The following is a 24,702-nucleotide window of genomic DNA, read 5'->3' as shown; positions in this document are numbered from 1 at the left end:
TCATCATCATCGATGTCTTCAGTAAACAAATTTGCAATAATAGGTGACAAAGCGCTTGCCATCACAACTCCATCTGTCTGCTCGTAGTAATGGTTGTTGAATAAAATGAAAACGAAAGTCAGCACATGCCAAAATTCACTATGGATAAGTTCTGGCGTCGGTCATCTTTGATTGAGTGATGACGACGGAAGAGTTTGCAGTGTCTGTGTGTGTGTTTTTGTTTGTTTGTTATCTTGACGGAAATTTTCTGCAATCCGATATTTTAAATTCATTCGAACAGCGTTTATTTGCTACAGTTTTGCTTGGAAAATGATAGGGTGTGCACCTGTCGAAATTTCGGCGGTTGTCGGCGACGTCACGCGGCTGCATTCCCGTAAGTTATTTGAACACTGTATGCGGCAGGAGACATACAGGACTTACTAGTTTTCACTTGATTGCCCGTTTCTTTTAATTAACTGTCCGTATGCACTTGTAAAAATCCAGTAGTGACACGTTGCATGTTACGTCAGAAACATGTTTCTCCTATACCAGCTGCATCACAGTTCGATGTGAACATCAAAACAGTTCACAGTGCCGGGAGCGTCACTGTGGTTTGGCCTTTGTCTTCTTCTTCTCCTTCTTTACCTTTTTCCCGTTTCTCTACGGAGTAAATATTGCTATACGGGGATTGCCAGTGTTAGTGACGGTTGGCAGATGCCTTTTCTGACGCTGACGTAATGACGCCTCCCCCGCTCCAGTCCATGATTGCCACCTACCCGGGACAACATCTGTGCACATCTAGAGTAAATCCATGTCACGTGTGAGGAAGTTTCCTAAATTTTTGCGTAACGTGTATCTGAAGTGAGACGTGGGTACCAGCCAGGTATTTACCTAGCTGGATGTAGGAAACCGCCTAAAAACCACATCAAGGCTGGTCGCTTATCCAGCGCTCGTAGTTAATCAGCGAGGCGGATTCATACTAGGTAGGCTAGTCTCCGTCACAAAAAGAGAGAGAGAGAGAGAGAGAGAGAGAGAGGAAGCGCCATGTTAACGTGCGTATCCTGGTGGATTTCTGGACTACATAGTAATACTATTATTACACTTGAAACTTCTTTGTTTATGTCTGAAACTGCTCAATGCTGACTGCAACTGAATGTTCTTAAACTGGTGAGTGAAGTAGAACCTACAGAATCTTGACTTATTTTTATCATTTCAACACTGACTTACAGAATTTTCCTTGACAAATAAAACTCAAAACTTATCCTATCCCTTTATTACCCATAATACACAAATGTAACGCAGTCTGACAGCAAATAATCAACACAATAGAATGACTCTGAATTAGAAGAAATCCTAACAAAAACCCATACATTTCATAAGTCATAATATCTTCATGATACGAACTACAGCAAATACACCAAGCAGTAACTACAGCCAGCTAAATAAAAGATTCTAAATACTATAGGCTCTAACTACTAATAACTATGTGGTTAGCAAAGGAAAGATTTTGTTGCAGAGCAAAGAATGTATTTAGCAGATTTTACCTTAATCATGTGACTTCCAGTTCCACAAATTATATAACCGTCAGTAATTCCATTTCCCAAACTATAGCAAATACATCATCATTATTTTACAATCCATGTCCAACAAATTCTAAATCTGCATGAGAGACGCTCTCGCAAACACTGCTAACCTCCATCACTGTTAACTATTAACTTCCAACTGCGAGTCCTTCCAGCCTCAGAGTCTTCTTTTCGAGAGTGCAGAGCGCTGCCAACATACAAACATATAAACAAGCTACTTACACACTGAAGGCTAAGGACTGTCATGGATTTGATGAGATGTTTAGCAGAATATTAAAGTATTGTGCTGCACATGTTGACCCTGTATTCGTAATTTTTCATTTAACTATGGTCAGTTTATAAAGGCACATTTGCATGCTGAGCGTGAGTTTCCTCGGAAACGCAAAATATTAATTAAATAAATAATCAGTGACAAATAAATAAAGCCTATGGCACACAACTGCAGCGCTGTGTCGCTGATAAAACAAAAGCACAATTACGTTACTCTTATGTTTGATTAGGAAAGGAGAGAGCTCTGGTAGAAGTGGTGCGAGAAGCACGTATTTTATTCTATTGTCTGGCACACCGCCATATTTCATGTTATTGAAGAATACTGCGAGTTGCAACCAGACTAGGCACTCGATTCTGTAAAGAATTTATATTTATAAAAGTAAGTAGGATTATGAACTGTAGGCTTATTCATTGAATATATCTGATTTAACTAACTGTGTAATTTTTTTTTATGTTTAGTAGACAATCACCTCTGTACGACGTATTGGCATGGCTGGCAAATTATTGAAATATTGAGATTTAGATTATGAGTCCGCACCTACCGCAGCAGTCTTTGGAAACGATTTATTTGCGAAGTCCGATTATTCCAGTTTTATTTCACGGTCAACTACGAGTAACATTGCCTTTACGAGAAAGCCATTGTCAAGCGTCTGATACCGAATAATTAAACGTCCACGTTCCAGATAAGCAAATATTAATTACAATTACAATCACAATCACCATCATATAGATAGAATAATTAATATTTAAATAATATTTGTTATTTTATTTATTTTATATTGGCGACTGCGTGTCGGACTTGTTATTTTGTCATTTGTTACATTGTTCTCTTTGTTTCATGTGAAAAATCAACTTTCTGGACCTGGACGTGAATGTATGAGAGATAACAAAAAATCTGAAGATATTTTCCAATTCTAAAATTTTGCGGGAAGACGCAATGAAACTTCCAGCAAAATAAGGTAAGACGCAGCATCTTTGCATTAGCAGGCTTGAACAGACGTATAATTCAGTGTATTAGCTTTTCAGTAGATTCTGTAGTGTTTCTTTCGTGCATAACAGTTTTCAGTGATAAATTTCATTCTCAGTACTTTTCCTTAAACAATAACGTATGCAACAATACCAATACACGAGTGTACAATATGGCCGACTTCTGTACGATACGTAGTAACATGGACAGCAGCCATTACCAATAATCTCAAATTCAGTTTATATTTTTAAATTAACAGACAGCCATTGTTGCTACGAGCGATTCATGCTCAACTGCATTTTATTTTAAAATCAGTGTCAAATATTTTCTTGAAACATATATCACGTGTGGCATGGTAATAACTAGAAATCAATACGCAAAAATGGAACAGCAAAGACGTACTATTCAGACGCAATCCGACTCGGACGAGAGACAAATGTTAGAAAATGACTTTACGACAGCAACCGGTAGTGACGATTTATCAAACATTGACGCAAGTGTTGACGGAAATTTTGGCAATAGGCCGTCCACTACAAAAATTTCAAAGTCTCAGTCAGAGCCCATGTTGATGCATGACGTCACGTCTAATGACGCGACGGGGGCACAGACCTTGCAAACAGTAAACATTGCCGACATGTTACAAATGCTAATGAAACAAAACGCCGAAAACATGGCAACCTTACAGACACATAATGACGCAATTAAATCTGTCCTCATAGCACTCAAGACAGGTAATGACACTTTATGTAAACGTGTGGAACTTATAGAGGCCACACTGACCAAACAGATGACTGAACTCAGTACTAAATTTTCCCAGCTTAATACGAGACAAGAAAAGACTACAACTGACGTAGCACTTTTACAGACACAAGTAAAAAACCTTAATGTCACGTGTGAAGTTCTTACTGAACAAATTCAAACATATCCTTCAGTACATGACAATCTTGAAAAACGAATTACTGACGTACAGAATAAATTTGACAATGTTGAACAACACCTGACTGACATCTTACAATCTGATGCCACAGCTCATTTTCAAAATATTAATAAAGAATTTCATGATTGGGTAGTGAACAAAGACAAACATTTTGATAGATGCTTACGTGAAAATTTACCAACAATTGTGCACGACTCCGTAGCGCAATACATTACTAATAACAAACAGCTGATCAGTGACGCAGTACAATCCGTCACTGCACCCATGAGACAATTCACCGATCGACCACAGTCTGAATGTAACGAAAATATCAGTCAAAATGCACAGTTCAGGAACCAATATACATTCGAGTATGACGCACACATACCGCACACGACAAACACACAAGAACAAAACACACCACGACTACAACACATACCACGACGTGCAAACACAAACACAAGCTATTATCATGGTAAACCACAGCAACATTATCGTAATTACTCGCCATCTGAACATTGCAGTAATTACAGTGGAACAAATCCATATCATAATGCAAAGGAAGAAGAAAGCTTAATAAAACACAGGCAATTTCAGACTTTTATCCCAGAAAAACGAACCATTCATCCGGTGATTTTTCTTAAATCTTTTAGTGACGCATTTCCACACACTTGTTTTTGTCGGTTACATCCAATGCGATGCAGCTGTCTGGGCATACAGTCAAGCTGACGTATGTACCACGTACAGTGAGTTTGAGCGTGCTTTTCTGAACAAATTCTGGTCGCAATCCGTCCAGGAGCGACTCAGAAGACAAATTTTAGAACCTGAAACTTTTAACAGTAAAAATGGCAACTTACGCAGATATTTTGAAAAATACTTGAACATGGGACACTTTTTAGACGAACCAGTCGCAACGCGTGATATACTCCGTGCGTTGAAGGCCAAATTGCCTTTCAACATTAAAGAAAAACTCCTACATATCCCGGATGACGATTCAGATTATTTTTTAACAGCCTTACATTCGGTTGACATGTTACTTGAAGATCAGCGCTTCGCGCGGCAAAACAGCAGCCACAATGTTTACACTAGTGGTATGCAAAACATGCAGGCTTGCCAACTCAATTCTGGCGCGCCCACAGTTGGATACGCGGTACAGCAAAAACAGCAAACTCACATGCCGTTTCAATACGAAAATCAAAATCAACACGCGTATTCCAATACAAACAATAGTTACAACAGTAATAACACTTCATGCGTCAATCCATACAAAAGGCACCGCGGTAATAACTACAACGGTAACAACGGATACAAAGGCAACAACAAAAACACAAACAGAAATAGAAATAATAATAACTACGAGCCAAGACAGCATCAAGGTTGGACTCGTAACGATCAGTACTTCCATTCAAACTCTGCTTTACCACAGCAGCCACCAGGACAAAATTGGAGCATACCTTACGACCGACAGGTAAGTTATAATGCGCAACAGGAACAACAACCGCAAAAGTTTGGAGATCATAATAGGCAATATCCGAATGTGAATATAATAGAAATGACACCTGATGCACAACCTCAATCTGTGTCAGTACCTAGTACAAATGCTAATCCAACAAACTAGAAACAGTCACTTCTATGCCCCAGGTCGTGGCTGAAGAATTCTTGCGGGGCGACTGCAATGTTAATCAGTTATTTGACACCACACTTGAACAACAGAATAATGATATGCCGGATAATTCTAAACAAAAATTACCTGTTTTATTTATAAGATACAACCACAATGAGAATATATCAGATGAACTTTTACAAGACAGTACACAATGTCGTTCAAACACAAATGAAATTGTTTTAGCATCTACTACTGGTGTAGTAGGTGGGATTCCAACTACTATTATCCTAGATACAGGTGCAGCTGTGAGCGTTTTGTCTTTTAATTTCTATAAAAAGATGTGTGAATTGGAACCTGTGCCTGAGTTTCCCGCCCAAAACTGTAAAATAACTACTGCTCTAGGTAATAAGTCATGTAGGGTTACGAAGCAAGTTTTTGTAAACATTAAAATAGGTAATGGAACCGTACAATGGCCATTCCTGGTTGTACAAAACCTTGTGACAAATTGCATATTAGGAATAGATATTATGAGCGAGAAGGACTGCATTATAGACTTCTCCATAGGTAAATGTATTTTAAATGATAAAAGCAGTGTAATTATTATTGATTTGGACAGGAGAACTCTAAAGCATGACAAACACTGTAGAGGATACAAGGTTCAGTTAGTACTTGACAATGACATTCAAGACATGCAAACACACTCATCTGACACAGAGCTAATGGACTTGAAAACATTGCTTGATCATAAGATAAATGAAGCTACAGCTCTCAGAGTACATGAACGTATAAAACTACAGGAAGTGTTATCCAAATATTTACAAGTTTTTACCAAACGATTAGGTGTTATCAACACGTATGTATACAAGATTGAAGTTAAGCCTCACAAGATATTCTACCACAAGACATATAACGTACCGTTATCTCAACGACCTGCTGTGTGGCAAGAATTAAAACAAATGTTAGACTGGAAGGTCATTGAACCATCCACCTCACCTTATTGTAGTCCTCTACTTGTTGTCAAAAAATCAAATGGAAGCATTAGGTTAGTCTTAGACGGACGAGCTATTAATGAAATAATTTTACCGGTTCACACAAAACCCGAAAATTTAGAAGAGCAATTACAGAAATTTCTAGATGCAAAATATGTTTCCACAATAGATCTCGCTAATTCGTTTTGGCAGGTGGGTATCACTCCTGATTCACGGAAATATACTGCATTTATGTTCGGGGGGCGAACCTATCAGTTTTGTGTTCTACCTTTCGGACTGAATGTCAGCTCTGGGGTATTCATTACAGCCCTGGATACCATGCATGGCGATGATTTAGTTGAGACAGTCACACACTATGTAGATGATATACTGATAGCTACACAGTGTTGGAAGGAACACGTTGACACACTTCAAAGAATTTTAGAAAAATACGCACACCGAGATCTTAGAGCATTTCATGGTGAATAATGTCAAAGTCATACCCATCGAAATATTGCTAAGCAACTCGAAAAACTCTGTTGTTACAACACAGATAATAAGTAGAGTAGAAATTTTCTTTTCAGCGGTTCCAGAGTCGCAGTTGAAGGCAGAAGAACTCTTCTTTCAGCGCGCGCCACCACCTGGAAGACGGAATATCAAAATAAAATTTATGATTACGTAGCAGTGAATGATATATTAATTTTTCACGGAACATTTGTTATTATAGGTACCACTGACTTGGTATGACACCTGACGAACCGACAGACGTCATCTGTGAAGCGATCTTTTACTTTGAGAAATAGATTAGACGCACATCTCACAACACGAAAAGCATCTATCAGTAGTCAAGGCCACACAGACACTCTACACACACGCACAAAACGCGAGGAATCGAACATTTTCTCTCTCTTACTATTTTGAATATTTATTGAGTAGTGAAAACGCCTGGTCTTGCCTACTGATGTAATGAATGTTGTGTCTAACCTATCTTAATTTCAGATGACATCACGTGACACAATGTAATAACCTATAGCTATGTAATGATGATGCAAACATGTTTATGTGCAACTGTATTATGTTTATGCTAAGAAAATATGTGACGTGTGTATGTATAATTACTTATTTTTTTAACTGATGTATCATGTAACTGTTACTATGTAAAAATTTGAACAAAACGAGTGCCAAAAAGACATTGCATAGTGAACCTCTGTTCACGGACATTAACGAACATTACTAACTCTGCAACTACGCAGAAACCTATGTGAAAGAAACGGTTAATGCCATTCATTATGCAGCGTATCTATGTAAACGCGATGAATGATTTCTTTGATTAATAACTACGAACATTTAGGTGAGCTATATTCAGCAAAAAAAAAAAAAAAAAAACTGAAAATGTGAAGGGCATAATTCATGCATCGTCTAGTGACATTACTACAGTACCTAACTTCAAGATGTTAACTGGATTAAATGGACACAAAGTGCCTGTCCAGAAAACAACACGACGGGTGGAAGAATTTTGGTTGGAACTTCAGGGAATGAAATGTTCTCGAAATGTGACGGACACTCTTACCTGGACTGTCCAAGGATCGACGCCAGCTATGTGCCGTCCGAGGTTCTGCAACCAAGCTTCCACGGAATGTAAAAAAAAAAAACGAACTGCACGTGGACCAATTACTCGACGGGTCACGTCTGATCTGTAATGAGCAATGCCTTTAGTCACAACGAACTGCATCACAACGACTATAATGGAAATGGGAAATGGACACGCTTATGTATTAATCACGTTGTTATACAACGATGTTACTGTGATCAAAAAAACTTTACCACGACGATACTAACCTGTAAAAAAAATATTATTGTGCAGCAGATGAATATGAACTGTAATAACGACACGATGTGTATAGGTCAACGCACCTGAAACATACAGACATTTTTCTTTGAAGTATTTCAAAACAATACTATGTAACTAAGAACATTCAACAATCTAAGTTGTATTGTGTTATAACAAATATTGTAAATTTAAAACTAAGTTACCTGTCATAGAATGTAGTCTTCATATGTAATCTTGGTTGAATATTTTCTTTGTGCAACGACTGAGAAACGCGCGCACACGAACAATATGAACTGCAATACTGTGCCGCGTGATCTAACTGTACGATATAACGGCAGTGCCGGAGTCACACAGACGCTTCTGCGCATGCGCGCACTCTATCTGCCAACATAAGAACTTTTACGGCGCACCCGCGTCATTCAAATTTTGTATATAATGTGTATAATGTAAGTCATGTAAATAGTTGTAGATAACTTAGATTTTCTTGTGCCTTTAGGTGAATTGCTCGCCTGCAGGTGTGTCCTTTCGCCTCGCAATTCAGGGGGCAATATAAAGGCACATTTGCATGCCGAGCGTGAGTTTCCTCGGAAATTTATATTTATAAAAGTAAGTAGGATTATGAACTGTAGGCTTATTCATTGAATATATCTGATTTAACTAACTGTGTAATTTTTTTATGTTTAGTAGACAATCACCTCTGTACGACGTATTGGCATGGCTGGCAAATTATTGAAATATTGAGATTTAGATTATGAGTCCGCACCTACCGCAGCAGTCTTTGGAAACGATTTATTTACGAAGTCCGATTATTTCAGTTTTATTTCACGGTCAACTACGAGTAACATTGCCTTTACGAGAAAGCCATTGTCAAGCGTCTGATACCGAATAATTAAACGTCCACGTTCCAGATAAGCAAATATTAATTACAATTACAATCACAATCACCATCATACAGATAGAATAATTAATATTTAAATAATATTTGTTATTTTATTTATTTTATAAGTTTGTTGAACGATTAGGTAGTAAAGCCGCCTTATAAAAAGGGACAAAGGGATAATGTACACAATTTTAGACCTATTTCTATGTCATCAATGTTTGCTAAGGTCATGGAAAAGGCTGAGTATGTATGGATAGTTGATCATTTTACTTTACGTAATTTGCTGTCAAGTGTACTGTTCGGATTTAGAAGTGGTTAACAAATGAAAATGCTATATTCTCTTTTCTCTGTGACGCAGTGGACGGTTTAAACAAAAGGTTTCGAACGCTAGGCACCTTTCTTGATTTAACTGTGGCATTTGTGTTGATCACAAGATATTGCTCCAGACGTTGAATCATTATGGAATACGGGGAATAGCTCACAATTGGTTCACCGCTTACTTTAACAACATACAGCAAATGGTTATTATTCACAGAGAATGACTATGATGTGGAGTCTGAGAGGGGCACAGTCAAATCGGTACACTTCTGTTCCTTATTTATGTAAATGATATGCCCTCTAGTATTACAGGTAATTCTAAAATATTTCTGATTGCTGATGACACTAGCCTGGTAGTAAGGGATGGTGGGTGTAGCGTTGGCCCTGTTTCAAATAGTGCAGTTCATGACATACGTTCATGGCTTGAAGAGAAAATAAACGAACAATAAATACCAGTAAGACACAGTTTTTACATTTTCTAACATACAATTCAACAAAACCCGACGTTTAAATTTCACAGAATGGGAATATGTTTAGTGAAGCTGAACAGTTCAAATTTCTTGATGTTCAGGCATATAGTAAACTGTTGTGGAAACTCACGTTCAGTATCTTGTTCAAAGACTTAATACTGCCAATTTTACTATTCGAACGGTATCTGAAATAAGCGACAGTTCGACATGAAAAGTAGTCTACTTTGCTTATTTCCATTCGCTTATGACGTATGGTATTATACTTTTGGGGTTAAGGTTAGTCTTCCCATTCTGAAAGGATACTTTTGGCTCAAAAATGGTTGGTTCAGGCAATAAGCGGTGTACGTTCGGAAACTCCTTGTCGACCCCTGTTCACAAGTCTGGGTATTCTGACATTCGCCTCTCAATACATATATCCTTTACTGTCGCTATTTTTTAACAATATCAGCGTATTCCTAAGAATTAGCAGCTTTCATTCAGTTAATACTAGTTAGAAACCTTATCTGCATTTGAATCGGACTTCCTTGACTCTTGGGCAGGAGGGTGTGCAGTATACTGCTGCATCCATTTTCAGTAAGCAACGACAAGAATTAAAAAATGCTAATAGTAATTCACGCGCTTTCAAACGGAAACTGAAGAGTTTCCTCATGGGTCATTCCTTCTGTTCTGTCGAGGAGTTCCGTGAAAACTTAACTGATTCCTGTGTTGCGTTGTTGATTGCTTTTACAGAAACTTAAGGCTTGTCTTCTTTTGGGTTCATAGAGATTTTATTTTATTCGTTATTACATTTATGTTATAATTTCATGTACTGACACGTCCCATCATAATGGCGATTTGATCCTCAATTTGGTCCCTCGCAACCAGACGTGTAAAATAAAAAACAGAAACAAATACATCTCTTCGACGACGTGCAGTCTACTTTGCTTATGTCTGATGGCGACGCCACGTTGATTTGATCATACTGGAATAATTTAAGGCTTCATCTGTTTTATCAGGGACGTCTCGACATATTTTTATGCTCATATTTCCTTTGTGTATGAAATCAGTATCTTACGTTATAGTTTATTGTAATTGTGGTATTCCGGTTGTAAAACTTTTATGTTTTTCCCCATGTCCTTGTGTTATGCCATTGTCAAACGACTTGCCATCGGAAATCTTCGTTTGCTCTGAAAAGGATTTCCGGATATCAGTATGTTCCGGTGGTCTGTGAGTAGACCTATTTCTGTGAAGAATCTGACCCCGAATGGAATAAGATGTAACCCGAGGAATAATAAAATTGTTACAAGTAATCCATCGAAACTATCACAAATTGTGGTCCCATTGTAAACGCACATTTCTTCTGTAATGGATTTCAAGTGCGTAATTTATTAGCCCAGAGTTCTGTAATAGTTGTGTTAACCAAATTTTTGAAGGAAGCTTCAATCAGTTAATTAATTGTCTGAGAGTACGTTATCTCTGTAATCCTTCCTTCCTTCTATCATTGAAGGTTTAGCCGATAGATTCGAGCCGTAGGGCTCATCTAATCTCTTATTTTATCATCCTGCATTTTGTTTTCTAATTAAGTGGTCTTGTTTTTAATTAAATACTGAATTGCTAGTATGGACCTACAAGGCTGCCCTGAAGGATTTAATTTATTAACTTAGATCTCGTATAGCTGTTTGAGACGTTAGATTTAATGTGTATGCGTATATGATTTACTATTGCCAAATTCTTCTTTAACTGGCCCTGATACTGCCTTGCTAAATTTATTTGAGAGTCAAAGAACCTTGCCCAGAGTGGCAGTTTTTCTTTATCTTAATAGTGCTCGATCTCGATTAGTTGATTAATTTTGAATTTTCCTTGATTGGCTTTCATTACTTCCCCGGTATATGATGGTTTGGGATGTCATTTCTTTTCATAGTAGGATTCCCTTTGGTTGTCATCTCCGGCACCCTTACAGCACAATGATACTTCGACGATACTTTACGCTTCATTTTGTTGTCCTTCTTACCAAGCCATTCTGGGCTTACATTTCAGCAAAATAATGTCTGCCCACACACGGTGAGAGTTTTTACGGCTTGTCTTTGTCCTTGCCAAATCATGCCTTGGCCAGCAAGGTCGCCGGATCGCTCCCCAATTGAGAGCGTGTGAAGCATTATTGGCAGATCGACCGACGCGTTACTGACTTGCTCAGTTTCTGAAGCTCTTGCTGATGAATAAATTTATCCATTTTTTTCTGAATTTGTAATCATTTGCTTGTGTCAATATCATAAACATGGCTGCAATTCAGCAATTGAAAACATTTGAAGAAGTCGAAAAAATCAGCTAACCGGGTGCGAACAAAAGGTTTATTTACCCCTCGACCTAGGTTTCGATATTTATAAAACTATCTCCTGCATAAGGAGTGGGCCATAAAAATGTGTATAAACTGTTACATTTGTGATAGTGGTCCTTTATAAATAGAGCTCTAGATTCTCTAAGCTGAATTTACGTACAGTATTACTCTGTCAGCAAATGTATTGGAGAGTTTATATGTAATGCATATCAGTAAATTTATTGCATTATTAGTAGCGGCGTATTTATTTTGAAAACAGGTATGACCATTAATGTTAATAAGCAATGTAAAAAAGTTTAACCTGATGCCAGAATATGTGAAAGCTTTTGTTATCCTGTTAGGAAACGCCTTCAGTCAAGAAGAAATTAGAGCAAGAACTTTTGGCTGACAGAACAGTAGGTTGAATGTAAAAACTTACAGTTTATATTTTGTTTTAGCTACAGCTTTTAAAGAAAATTTAGATTTTCAAATTGATGTTATTTGGAACGATATCACTGTTTGGTTATATAATCGTAAACGTGAAACTGAAAGCAGACACGAAGAGAAATTGTCAAAACTTAAGAACAGGATACCCATGAATAATTATAAAGTTACAGAAAAATAAAACAATATAGCATCAATTTTTTGAAAGAGCATTAAATTAAACTCAATTTAACTTTTCGGATGAAGGATGCCTAATTGCGAAAAATGGTTTAAAGTACAATGTAGCCCCATACTTAGTGACTCTACAGTAACAGATGACTTTGTGATTCACTTTAAAACTGAACTAGACAGTGCTAAAGCTGATGAGGCCCAATAAGTTTGGATAGTTCGTGACTGTAAGAATATCGTAGAAAAATAAATGGCAGCTACGAGTGGGATTTGCACTAGGGAAAAAGAAAGTGATTGATAATATTAATCGTAAACTGAAAAATAATGAAGCTTTAATAAATAAAGCCGATAAAGGAAGTACAGTTGTTGTTGCCTGTGAAAATAAGTATGTGGATAAAACGTTTGAATTTCTTTGAGGAAAATGGCATCGGCGAAATTAGTTAAGCTGCAAAAATAAATTCGGAACTGTTTAAATAATGCTGAAAACTTTTTCGGAAAATTTCAGAAAAATAGTTGTGAACATGAATCCGAAGAAACTTTGAACATAGCTGCTAAGGATCAGCGACCGTGTCAGAATTATATTGGAACAAATAAACCCTCGGTCACAAATATTAAGTCAAAATTGACCTGGTTTCGACGCTACTATGAGCGTCGTCTTCAGAATTAGACTAACTGTACTAAAACATATTAGGTATATAGTAAATTAATAAAATTAAAGTTTTTACTGACTCGAAAAGATGCAGTACTTACAAGTCACATATTAAAAAAGCTCTAAGCCGGAAAGGCGACGTCATGAACAGTTGTGAGATGGCGAGCCGCTAAGGGCTGCTCGTACTGTGAACAAGGGTTGCAACAAGACTGAGCTCAGTCTTGTTATACTATATACCTAATATGTTTTGGTACAGTTAGTCTAATTCTGAAGACGACGCTCATAGTAGCGTCGAAACCAGGTCAATTTTGACTTAATATTTGTGACCGAGGGCTTATTTGTTCCAATATAATGAATCCAAAGCTTCTCGTTTTAAGAAGGCAGTTTAAGCTTCACAAGAAGCAGCACGCGATCAGCCCGATCGTCAGTAGTGTAGGGAGTGCTCACCACAAGTTAACAAGGCAAATACAAGGTAAACTTAAGGAATCTTTTACTTCCGACTATACTTTTTCCGTTAAAAATAGGCAAGACTGGATTAGTAAAATGAAAACGCTTAAATGCACTCCTCATACAAAGTTGTTGTCCCATGATATTACAAGCTTGTACACGAACGTTCCCATTGATGTGATACTTGGAGTCACTATAAAGAACCGTCTATAAGAAGATCGTCGTTTTAATGTGTAATTACGTTAATTAACACTAGAAAGACGCAATGCTTACGTACATGTATATGGGGCCCTCTGAATTCCAATTTTTCCTTATCGCTTAAGCTTCCGTAGTGTCAAGCGGAAATTTCTCTTTTTAGCGACGTTGTTTTAGCTCATACTTGCTCTTCTTACCCAATAAATTTGTAACAGTGGTCCTCTGTTAATAGAACTCTAGCTTCTGCACGCTGCATTCACGTACAGGATTGCTCTGTCAACAAAAGCATTAGAGAATTTATTGTGCATGAATGTTTACATTTATAATGTATAACTGCAAATTTATTGCATTATTAGCAGCAATGTAGAAGAAATTTTCATTCTGACTTTAACGTAAATTGTTATCTAACACAAGCAAACTGTAGTTCTTACGCGCATGTATTAAGCTCCCTCTGCATCCCAATTTTCCCTCATCCCTTGAGCCTGTACCTTCGAACAGTTGGCCTTTGTCTTTGACATCGTGAATACTTATATTATGCAAATATTTTATTCTCTGGACTCCTTTTATAACTTATGTACACAGGAGATTTTACCAGTGGCCGAATGCATTTGCGCATTTATTCTGACGTACGCTGGAAGTAATCTGGCTGGTGTCTTAAGCCATGGCCGTGATGCTTCTGGACTTTATATCAAAATTTTATACGTGACAAGGGCCACTCGGCTTCAGCTAATGTAATTTACCACCATGTGATGTAACAAGTGAGTAAGTTTAACTCAGAAATGTCAGTATTTTAATATTATATAAAAATAGTTTGTAACCGTTTCTATACATATCTAGGGCCCAATCCTTCTGAAGATATTTTTATACATATCGAAACCTAGGTTAAGGGCTAAATAATCCTCTGGTTTGCTGATTTTTTTCAGTCTCTTCATTTGTTTGTCTGTGCATGTACGTCACGTCTAATGATTTCCGTCCCATTCGAGATACTCCTCTTTAGCGTGTCGTTTCTTTGTCTTAGAGTGTAAATTGTGTGGTACTTTCCTAACAGAACTGAAGACAGCTGTTACCGATTGGAATCGATAGTCTGATGATAGTTTGTTTCCGATAATTTACCAGAAATAAAGAAAGAAGTTACGGGGTGAATATAATTTTTGTTTTTGGTATTTTTGGCTTCCCGGGACTATAACACAGCACTACTTTGCTTACAAAGTGGTAAAATACATTATAGATAAGCAGAAGTAATCAGAACGTTAGAACCGTAGCGCGCGGAACACGTAAATCGCCGAGTGGCGGTCAGAGGATGCCTTCCGTATTATGAAGCAACTCCAGAACGGGAAATTCGTGATGGGAACGTGGGCGGGCAGCATTTCAAACTCGCCTTGCTTAATATTCCCATGGGAGAATCTCCAGTGATGGTATGTGAGTCGTTCATCATTTCGAATCTGTTGAGTCACTATACATCCAAATACAAACAAGTCTACATTTATGAATAAGAATGTTCCCAAATTTTGTAACATAACATATATGGGAATAAGCAGTTGACACATCGGAATGAGCACTATACCACGGAATGTCAATAAATAAGGTACACCACCAAACCACTTAAGTCACTGTTTTGCTGGCTGACTCCATTCTGCCTTAGTATCTAGCTGTACTCCAATGCTTTGTCTATCGATAAAGCTAACCGAGCCACTATTTCGTTTGCGAAGTTCTTTTCCAATTCACTTAATACGCTATCTCGTGTTTATACCCTTATCGCAGTTATAAATAAAGAAAAAAAAAGTATTGACCATGAGGCGAATTTGGATCATTTACACAACCAAACTATTGTAATGGGGTTATTATGAAAGATACTTCACTGAATATATTTTCCATCCATATCAATAGCTATGTGATCTGCAAACTTCTCTAGTACTTCATAACAAATCGGAACAATTGTCATCTGGATCTTAAAAATGGCTCTGAGCACTATGGGACTCAACATCTTAGGTCATAAGTCCCCTAGAACTTAGAACTACTTAAACCTAACTAACCTAAGGACATCACACACACCCATGCCCGAGGCAGGATTCGAACCTGCGACCGTAGCAGTCCCGCGGTTCCGGACTGCAGCGCCAGAACCGCTAGACCACCGCGGCCGGCTGCATTTCATCATAGTGGACATAGAAGTAGTAAATATTCACTGTTAATGAACTAATTGAGAAATAAAAACATGTGTCATCGGCACAATCAAGGAACCTTGTTTCCTTCATTGAGCCAGACAGATCCCCGTATGGTCTGTACTACAACAACTATTAAACAGTAGTGACATCTAAATAAGAGTGAATTTATTTCTTTTTTTCAGTTTTTTTTTAAATTTTGGGATTTTGTTGTTGGTATCTGAATCTAAAAAAAATGTATTCGCAACCAAGGAAGCTTAAATTGAAATGTCGCCTCTGAAGATAAAACAAAACATTTGACTAATTATCATAGTAATGGAAACCCTTATGGAAACCCTTACTTTTGTTCATAGTGATCTGCTTAGATATTAGACACAATTCGAAGTGACTCATTCAAGGTAACTCGAACAACATCGCTTAACAACAGCTTATCTCCGCCCATAACTTTCTACTACGAATGTGCCAAAATGGTGCGAACTGCTTGTAATTTCGAGTGATGGCTGCAGATATTTAATCAGTGTAACTACAATGTTTCGATCATTAATACTAGTGACTTACAAGTACATAATGATAAACTTATCTTCTTTCAGTATTCCTTTTTATCTTGGTGGAACAACTCACCTTTAAGACGGCGACTTTATTGCAATACGTGATACACTAAATAACCGCTAGAATGCTCCTATTGTCGATATCTATTGAGAAATCGAGCTGTCCCATCGATGGAACTGGTCCATCGATAGCACCTTTATCCTATCTCAGATGGAAAGTGGCAAGGAATGAGGTGTTCCTGGTATGACTTATTAAAAATCCTGAAATCATATGAAGTGATTTAGGAAACTGCTCCTTCATAGATAATACCCCTCAAGAATAGAATGCAGTTCATCAGGAGTCTCACCAACGGCAGGAGCTCATAGGCGCCTCGAAGTGTTTCTGCTGTATCACAGTCTGGCGCCGTTCTCACATTGCGCAAGTAGTGATTCCTTTCTCGGAAGACACAAGGCTCCTTCTATATGTTGTTCACCAACATATTTATAATTATGAATTTTTGGTACACAAGAAGATGGTGAAATGGTTAATACAAAGTAGCTCATTTCCGGTTAAGCTCGCATGCCACGATTGCTATTGTAAGCCTTTTTGGACATCCTTTCTTAGTTTACGCATCTAGCCTGTAATAGCCAAGCAGTCCACGGAACTTTGAACTATAACACTGAAATTAGATTTTCTTCCGAAGCCTCCAGTGTCGCTATTACCAGTTAATCAAGCAACAGTAGAGAAAAATACACTTTTCCACAGTATTCCAAATCGATAAAAAATGAGATCAAGCTGACAAATAGTTTGCTGAGTTTTCAGAGTAATTTTTCACGAAAATTTACAATTATTACTAATTCGAAGGGATTAAAAAAACCGTTTCTTTTTTTGCAGCGTTATAGTGCATAAAAAATCGTTGTTCCGAGTATAAGGTGAAATACTGAAATACTCATTCACTAGCATTTCAATATCCCCATGTTATATTTCGTGTTACTGCTTGTACTTTTCAACTCATTCCGTAGAATTTCCGAAGAAATAACAACTTTTCCTTTGCTATACAAACACATGAATTTCATACTCATTTTTAGTATCCTTACGGAAAATTGCGCAGTACGTTAAAAACGACCACCCGGGACCTGGGTATATTAATTGCACCATCCTACCTACGATAGCTGGAGTCTTTTGCACGTTATATGTTTGCATTTAATTTTTTTAAAACCAGCCAATATTTACGATTTCCATGCGTGCTCACTGGCGGAAAGTAAAGCCAATTAACTGCGTTCAGCATATAATTTGTTTGCATTCTATATCCCCATCTTCTCGCAGACGTGGTCAAATCCATTCGTACTTACCGGCATCAGTTTATTCATTATTGCAACTATCACAATAATTCGAAAGAACAGGTGCTTTAATATCACGTTATAATCGATAGCGTTAGAGACAGATCAAAAGTACAGCTTAAGAATACAGAATTAAATCAAAATTGATATTGTAGAAGCATAGATGACAACATTCACCGGAAATTCTTTTGGGTAAATCGCTGATGATTCGATGAGAGCACGACTCAACTGCATTGTCATGGTTTCACCTCATTAAATAAAATCAAAGTCAAGTTTAGTTGCTGACACTACATATCGCTCCTCATACATCGAAAACCACAAACTGGGATATATGTTTTACATTATTTGTCGTCCACGTGAATATGTGAATTAGGTCCCACTCCAATTATCCAGAATACTGTGTCACGTACTAGAAACGAATGGTACAGAGATTAAGTACATTTTACAGTACATTCCATTATGCAGCACAGTTATGCCGTTGTACAAATATCTAAAAAATACGTAAGTTCCAACAAATAAAACCATGCTGTAATATGAAATTACTATACTTCAAGAATCAAAAATGTTTCTCCCCGACTTCATGAAAAGCAGGTAATTTTAGCTGCATCATTTTTTAATAGAAAGTCCTCAGAGTTCAACTTGGCCGAATGCAAATAATCCTCAACTATAAACTGGAAACCAGATAATACATTACTTAGAATGACCCGCATAGAAATAAGAATTATTGAGAGACGGAGATGACATATCTGGTTAACTACCATGAACTGTCGGCCGCTGTGGCCGAGCGGTTCTAGGCGCTTCAGTCCGGAACCGCTCTGCTGTACGGTTGCAGTTTCGAATCCTGCATTGGGCATGGATGTGTGTGATGTCCTTAAGTTAGTTAGGTTTAAGTAGTTCTAAGTATAGGGGACTGCTGACGTCAGATGTTAAGTCCCATAGTGCTTAGAGCCACTTGAACCATCTATCTCTTTGTTGTCCGCCCGGCTAGCAGCGCTGTCTAACGCGCTGCTTCCCGAACGAGAAGGCGTGCCGGTCCCCAGCACGAGTAGGCTGGGCGGATTAGTGTCTGGGTCCGGAATGCCGGCCAGCATGTGGATGGTTTTTAAGTGATTTTCTATCTGACTCGGCGAATGCGGGCTGGTTGCCCTTATTCCGCCTCAGTTACATTATGTCGGCGATTGCTGCGCAAACAGTCTCCACGTACGCGTATACCATAATTACTCTACCACGCAAACATGAGGGGCACACTCGTGTGGTATGAGACGTTCCCGCGGGGGTGGGGAGGGGGGTCCACTGGGGGCCGAACCGCACAGGGTTAATATTACTACCCTGGGTTCAGTGTGGGACGGCGATGTGGTGGGTGGACTGCTGTGGCCTGTTGTGGGGTTGTTAAACAATGATGAGGGCTACGGCGGGACGAAGCCTCTCCGTCGTTTCTAGGTCCCCAGTTCAATACGTAATACACAACACAAAAACTCATTGTTATTTCAAAAGTAATCTCCATAACTCTTAACACATTCATTCCACTGTGAGACACGATGGTCAATGTCGTCATGAAGAAGTGCTTGTGATTGCCTGCAGTACTGTGATTGTACCCAGGCATGCATCACTTCGAAACAAATCGACGACCATGAGTGTTTTTCTCCAAGGCTGCAAAAATATGCGAATCGCATGGTGAGAGACCGGGACTGTGTGGAGGATGCGTGAGGAATTCCCAGCGAAACTTCTACAGCTGATTCGAAACAAACTTGGCAACAAGTGTGCAGTCATTATCCTGCAGTAGAATCATGCCGTCCGTCGGCAAACTTGAGCTTTTGGATTTGATGGCGCACTTTAATTTTTGCAAAATGTCCCCGTACCGCTGCGAGTCAATTTTGGCGGCGATATCCAGAAACTGATTGAGCAGCGGGCCCTTTAGGCCTTTTGTTTCAAGCACGCTGAAGAAGTTTCTCTAGGAAGCCCTTACGCATCCTCCATACAGTTCTGATGTCTCCCCATGCGACTTCAGTATTTTTGGAGCCCTGAAGAAAGACATTCGTGGCCACCGATCTGCTTCGGACGAAGAGGTGCACGTCTGGGTACAATCATGGTTCCGTCGGCAGCCGCAAACGACTTTGAATCAGGGCTTTGACCGTCTTGTCTCACTGTGGGATGAATGTATTAACAGTTTTGGCGATAACTTTTGAAGTAATAAAGTTACTTTTTTATCGGACTCTTTTCCATTTCACTGCTCTTTATACATTCTTGCAGGACATGTATCTTTCCCACATATGCAAACAGAAAGGGACGTCGATTCAGTGGAAACTGTGACTGCGATGAAATTGGAATCGTTCGTCACTGAATTGATTTCATAGACATTATCGAATAGGCCCTACAAAAAAAAACTAAAATATGACACTGAAGATCACACAGCACCACACGGAACGAATCAAAGTGGCATAAGTCAGTCAACGTAGCCGAGAAATTATCCTGGAGAGAACTGTAGATTTATGTTCAGAGATAAGAAAGGAGCAGCACTGATTCGACACGAAGAAATTTATGTGAGCAAAGATCGTAGCGTAGGCATATGGTGGGCTGTATATGACGAGATGACAAGCGTTGGGGAATTTCAGGACTTACTGCCAGCATCTACTCCGGGGGCGTCGTACCTCCTTGATAGGGTCGTGGAGGCAGCCTCAGAGCCGGGCGTACGAGAGTGATGGCGGCATCGAGTGCTGTAGATCACTGACAACTTTTAAGGAAATGCAGAAGTTACAGGATGCGAATTGTTTTAGTCAAAATCTTCCAAATTCCAGAAAAACCATGCCAGTGCTGTATGCAATAAACCTGGTGGAATCTGTTCTAAAGAAACGAACAGACAAGAAAGAACAGAGATCATAGTTGGTACATAGAACGTACTTAGTACATTAAAAACTTTAGTTAGTACGTTGTGTTATTTTAGTAAGCAATGAATTAGCTAGAAACTGTTAGCAATTGAGACTGCAAGGTAATAGTTATTGTACGGAATAAAAGGTTAGTCTGCTTTAGTTTCTAGATAACACACCTGTACGTTTACCAGCTACAAATGAATAAATAAATAAGGTGTGTCTTCCAACCAACGTCTCATGACCTCAAATTTGACGGAAAATAGTCATACCGATTGAGACAGCCGGCTTCGCCAACCTTTTAACGACAAGTCGGCCGTCACAAAGCACTGTTTGTCCGACACACATGTGATGAGATACGGATCGGCCACAGCCGCTGACGCGATCGCCTCCGCCGCTGCTGACACGTGTCCTAGGGCGAGGACCGCGGAGAGAGTGCCTCACCCGCAGGACCATCGAATTTGTCACCAACCGGAAATTTCTGGTCAACAAAGAAAGGCTCCACATCACCAGAAGCAGAGGGGAGGATCCAGTAATCAAGCTACTTGTGCTTCCTCAACAACAAAATGCCTCCCTACTTCACGCTTACCTCAAGATGGAGACCCAATTGTAGTGTCCCTCTCCCAAAAGCCATAAATATAGTTAATTATAAGTATAGTTATAATGTGAATAAAGAATCCTTACAGTAAAGTGTTCTTCAGCTAAAGTCAAATTAGGAAAATTTGTACTCGGGAGGCCCACCCTCTTACTGAAGTATTGATGATGAAGAAAAGAATAGAAAAAGATGGTGACATGTCTGGTCGCTGAAATATTACGCCCGTTGGACAATGTGAACCGCGAATACACCCGTGGGCTTTTCGATCAAAAAATATGCCGGTAAAAACTGAAGAATCACATCTTTGTCAATAAAATTCTTCTGGGTATGTGACCGCATGTCAATGAGTAAAATTCTCCGACATTTCGGCCACTTTAGGTAAGTTAACAAAAACACACTGAGGCCATTTGCAACAGTGGCCCAAACGTCGGAGAATTTTACTCATTGACAATGTGGTCACATACCCAAAAGAATTTTATTGACTGGGGTGACAATGGCCCCGAAAGCCTGCGCTTACAGACACATCGCTCTTCTAGATTTTGTCCAGTCGTCGGTAGTCCACACAAAAACGCAATGTGCCGTCCTTTTTCTTCATTAGGGCCTAAGGGGATGACCAAGGCCTGTTCGAAGATTCAATGATGAAATCTTTTAGCTGCTTCTCCGCTCTCCCTCCCCCCGTTCAGCGGGCGACATCTCATACAAGCGCTGGCTAATCGGTTTATCACCTCCGTTGCTGATACGGAATTTTGTCATGAGTTGAATGGTGTGTAATTTCACCTCTGTTGATTTGAAATCTCCCGAAACCTGTCGCAGGACTTGTGTCAGGCGCCGAGTGGCCAGATAATATTGGTAGTTCGGTAGTAGCTTCCTCCTCTGCGTTACTTGTAGTGGTAGCGGAGAACGATTCTCCGTTGATGACACGAAGTTGCTCTTCTCGCCTGGACTGTCTGTCCCTACACTACACACATACCTTTACCGATGATTTGAGGCAGCTCCTGAAAATTTGTGATCCAAAATTCTCATTGACCACTTACAGTGCTGATGATCGCTGCTGGCATGTAGATTTCCTTTGTGAGTAGCATTTTGCAGTCCGCAAAATCTTCGCAGTTTAGTTGTGCATCTCGATTGAAGACTGGAACTCGGTCATCGTGGGATAACAACCTCATCGATGGAAAACAATCACCAAAAGTGCTCTTTGTAATGTTTGCTTCTTGGAATAGTTCTCTCAATCTCTCACACTCTACGATGGCTTGTAATATCTACGAAAAGTCCCATCCAAGAATAACACTACGATTATATTCAGTTAAAACGGCACATTCGAAAAGCTGTGTTCTGCTGTTGATAGTTATTCTTGCAATGCGTATTCCTGTTGGCTGGATGTATTTCCGTACGCGACTTTTGTGTACTCGAACATAGTCTTCTTTAGCTGACGTCAGTAAACATAGGTCATTACAGGCAGACTGGTCGCCGATAGTGACGTCAATGAAATTTCTTCATATTTTGGTAACTGTCGTCCATGGAGAATTTGTATCCGTGGCGGTCTCAACACCAATAGATGGTCACCTTGCATAGTACTCCCGAAGTCGGCGGGTAGGTGGAAGTCTGGTACCTCTCTTTGATGAGGGGGCCAGGTATGACGTGATGTCGTCAACGGTTACGGCGATGGGCTTTCTCTCATATGTCGACTTTAATCGTCTGCTGCCGACTGGCGTGAATAGGACGTCGTGATGACTAACATCTTACGACATGAAAGTTGTCGAACACTTGTCTTCTTCCTGGACAGCAGAGTACAACACATCGAGGGTTTCCACAGTGAGAACGTGGCGGAGATTAGTGCTTAAGATCGATACACCTCTTCTTCGACATTCTCTACTACCTCCTGACGCTTAGCATCGAAATTGAGGGCTGCTATCAAATGTGGCTGCCATACACTGCTGCGGCTCTTACAATCTGGCGTTTGAGAGAGGAGGCGAGCCCGTGCTGGTCTACTTTTCTATTTTTTCTGTTGCATTTCCACGATTCATTGGCAGCAATGGATGGATTTCTCAGTCTTCTGCCGTCCTTTACCAGGACATATCTTCTGCTACGCCCTTCATCAAGTGTGAAATTTTCTCGGCTTCTATCGTATTAGGACTTATGAGGTAGTATAGGGCCAAAACATTCTGTATATACGATTGTGTCGGGCCAATTTTCTTCAATAATTTTTCTTCCAAAAAGCGGATTTGTTGCTGACTATTACCAAATGTTTTCTCAGTTCGGCCTGGAATTTGTCCCAGCTATTGAGTTTCTCTTCGTTGTACTTCAACCTCTGCTGGTTATGACGACAAAAGTTAAAGTACACATTAGCCGAACACACCCTTTCATTCCACATGTTATATCTGCGACTCGTTCAAATGCCTTTCGTAGGGTCCTGACCGACTTTTCCGGAAAACAATGTTGGTTGCCTGATGTGCAGCTAACTTACAACAGCTTTGAAATCCATATCTCGTGATTATACCACCACTGCTAGTATTCCGGTTGCTTTTACGCTTCCTAATCAATAGAGATACCATTAACAGCATAGTGAACACATTATTATAGCCAAGGTATAAACGAAGCACGCACGCATCACAGTAGTAAAAGCTTATATGGCGCAGATGATCAAGAGATTGAAGAAATATATGATGAGATATAAGAAATTTATTCAGATAGTTAAGGGAGACAAAAATTTAATTTTGTTAGGTGACTGGTATTCAATATTAGGAAAAGGAAGAGAAGGTAAGATAGTGGGTGAATATGGAATGGGTGAAAGGAACGGAAGAGGAAGTCGCCTGATAGAATTCTGCACAGAGCGTAATATCATAGCCATCATTTAAAAATAATGGCAGAATACTGTATACTTGGAAGACACCTGGCACAGCGTAAGGTATCAGTCAGATTATATAATGATAAGACAGAGATTTCGGAACAAGATTTTAAATTATAAGACACCTCCACGGGCTGAATTGGACTCTGGTCACAATTTATTGCTTGTTAACTGTAGATTAAAACTGAAAGGAATTGCAAAAAGGTAGAAAATTAAGTATATCAGACTTGGACAAGTTGGAGAACCCAGAGGCTGTTGAGAGTTTCAGAGGGAGTATTAGGCAACGGATGACTAGAACAGAGGAAAGCAAAACAGTAGAAGACTAATGGGTAGCTTTAAGATATGAAGTAGTGAAGGCAGCAGAGGATTAAATAGGTAAAAAAGACA

This window comes from Schistocerca cancellata, chromosome 9 (assembly GCF_023864275.1).
Source record: "Schistocerca cancellata isolate TAMUIC-IGC-003103 chromosome 9, iqSchCanc2.1, whole genome shotgun sequence".
NCBI classification, from domain to species: domain Eukaryota; kingdom Metazoa; phylum Arthropoda; class Insecta; order Orthoptera; family Acrididae; genus Schistocerca; species Schistocerca cancellata.
This window is presented reverse-complemented; position numbering follows the sequence as displayed.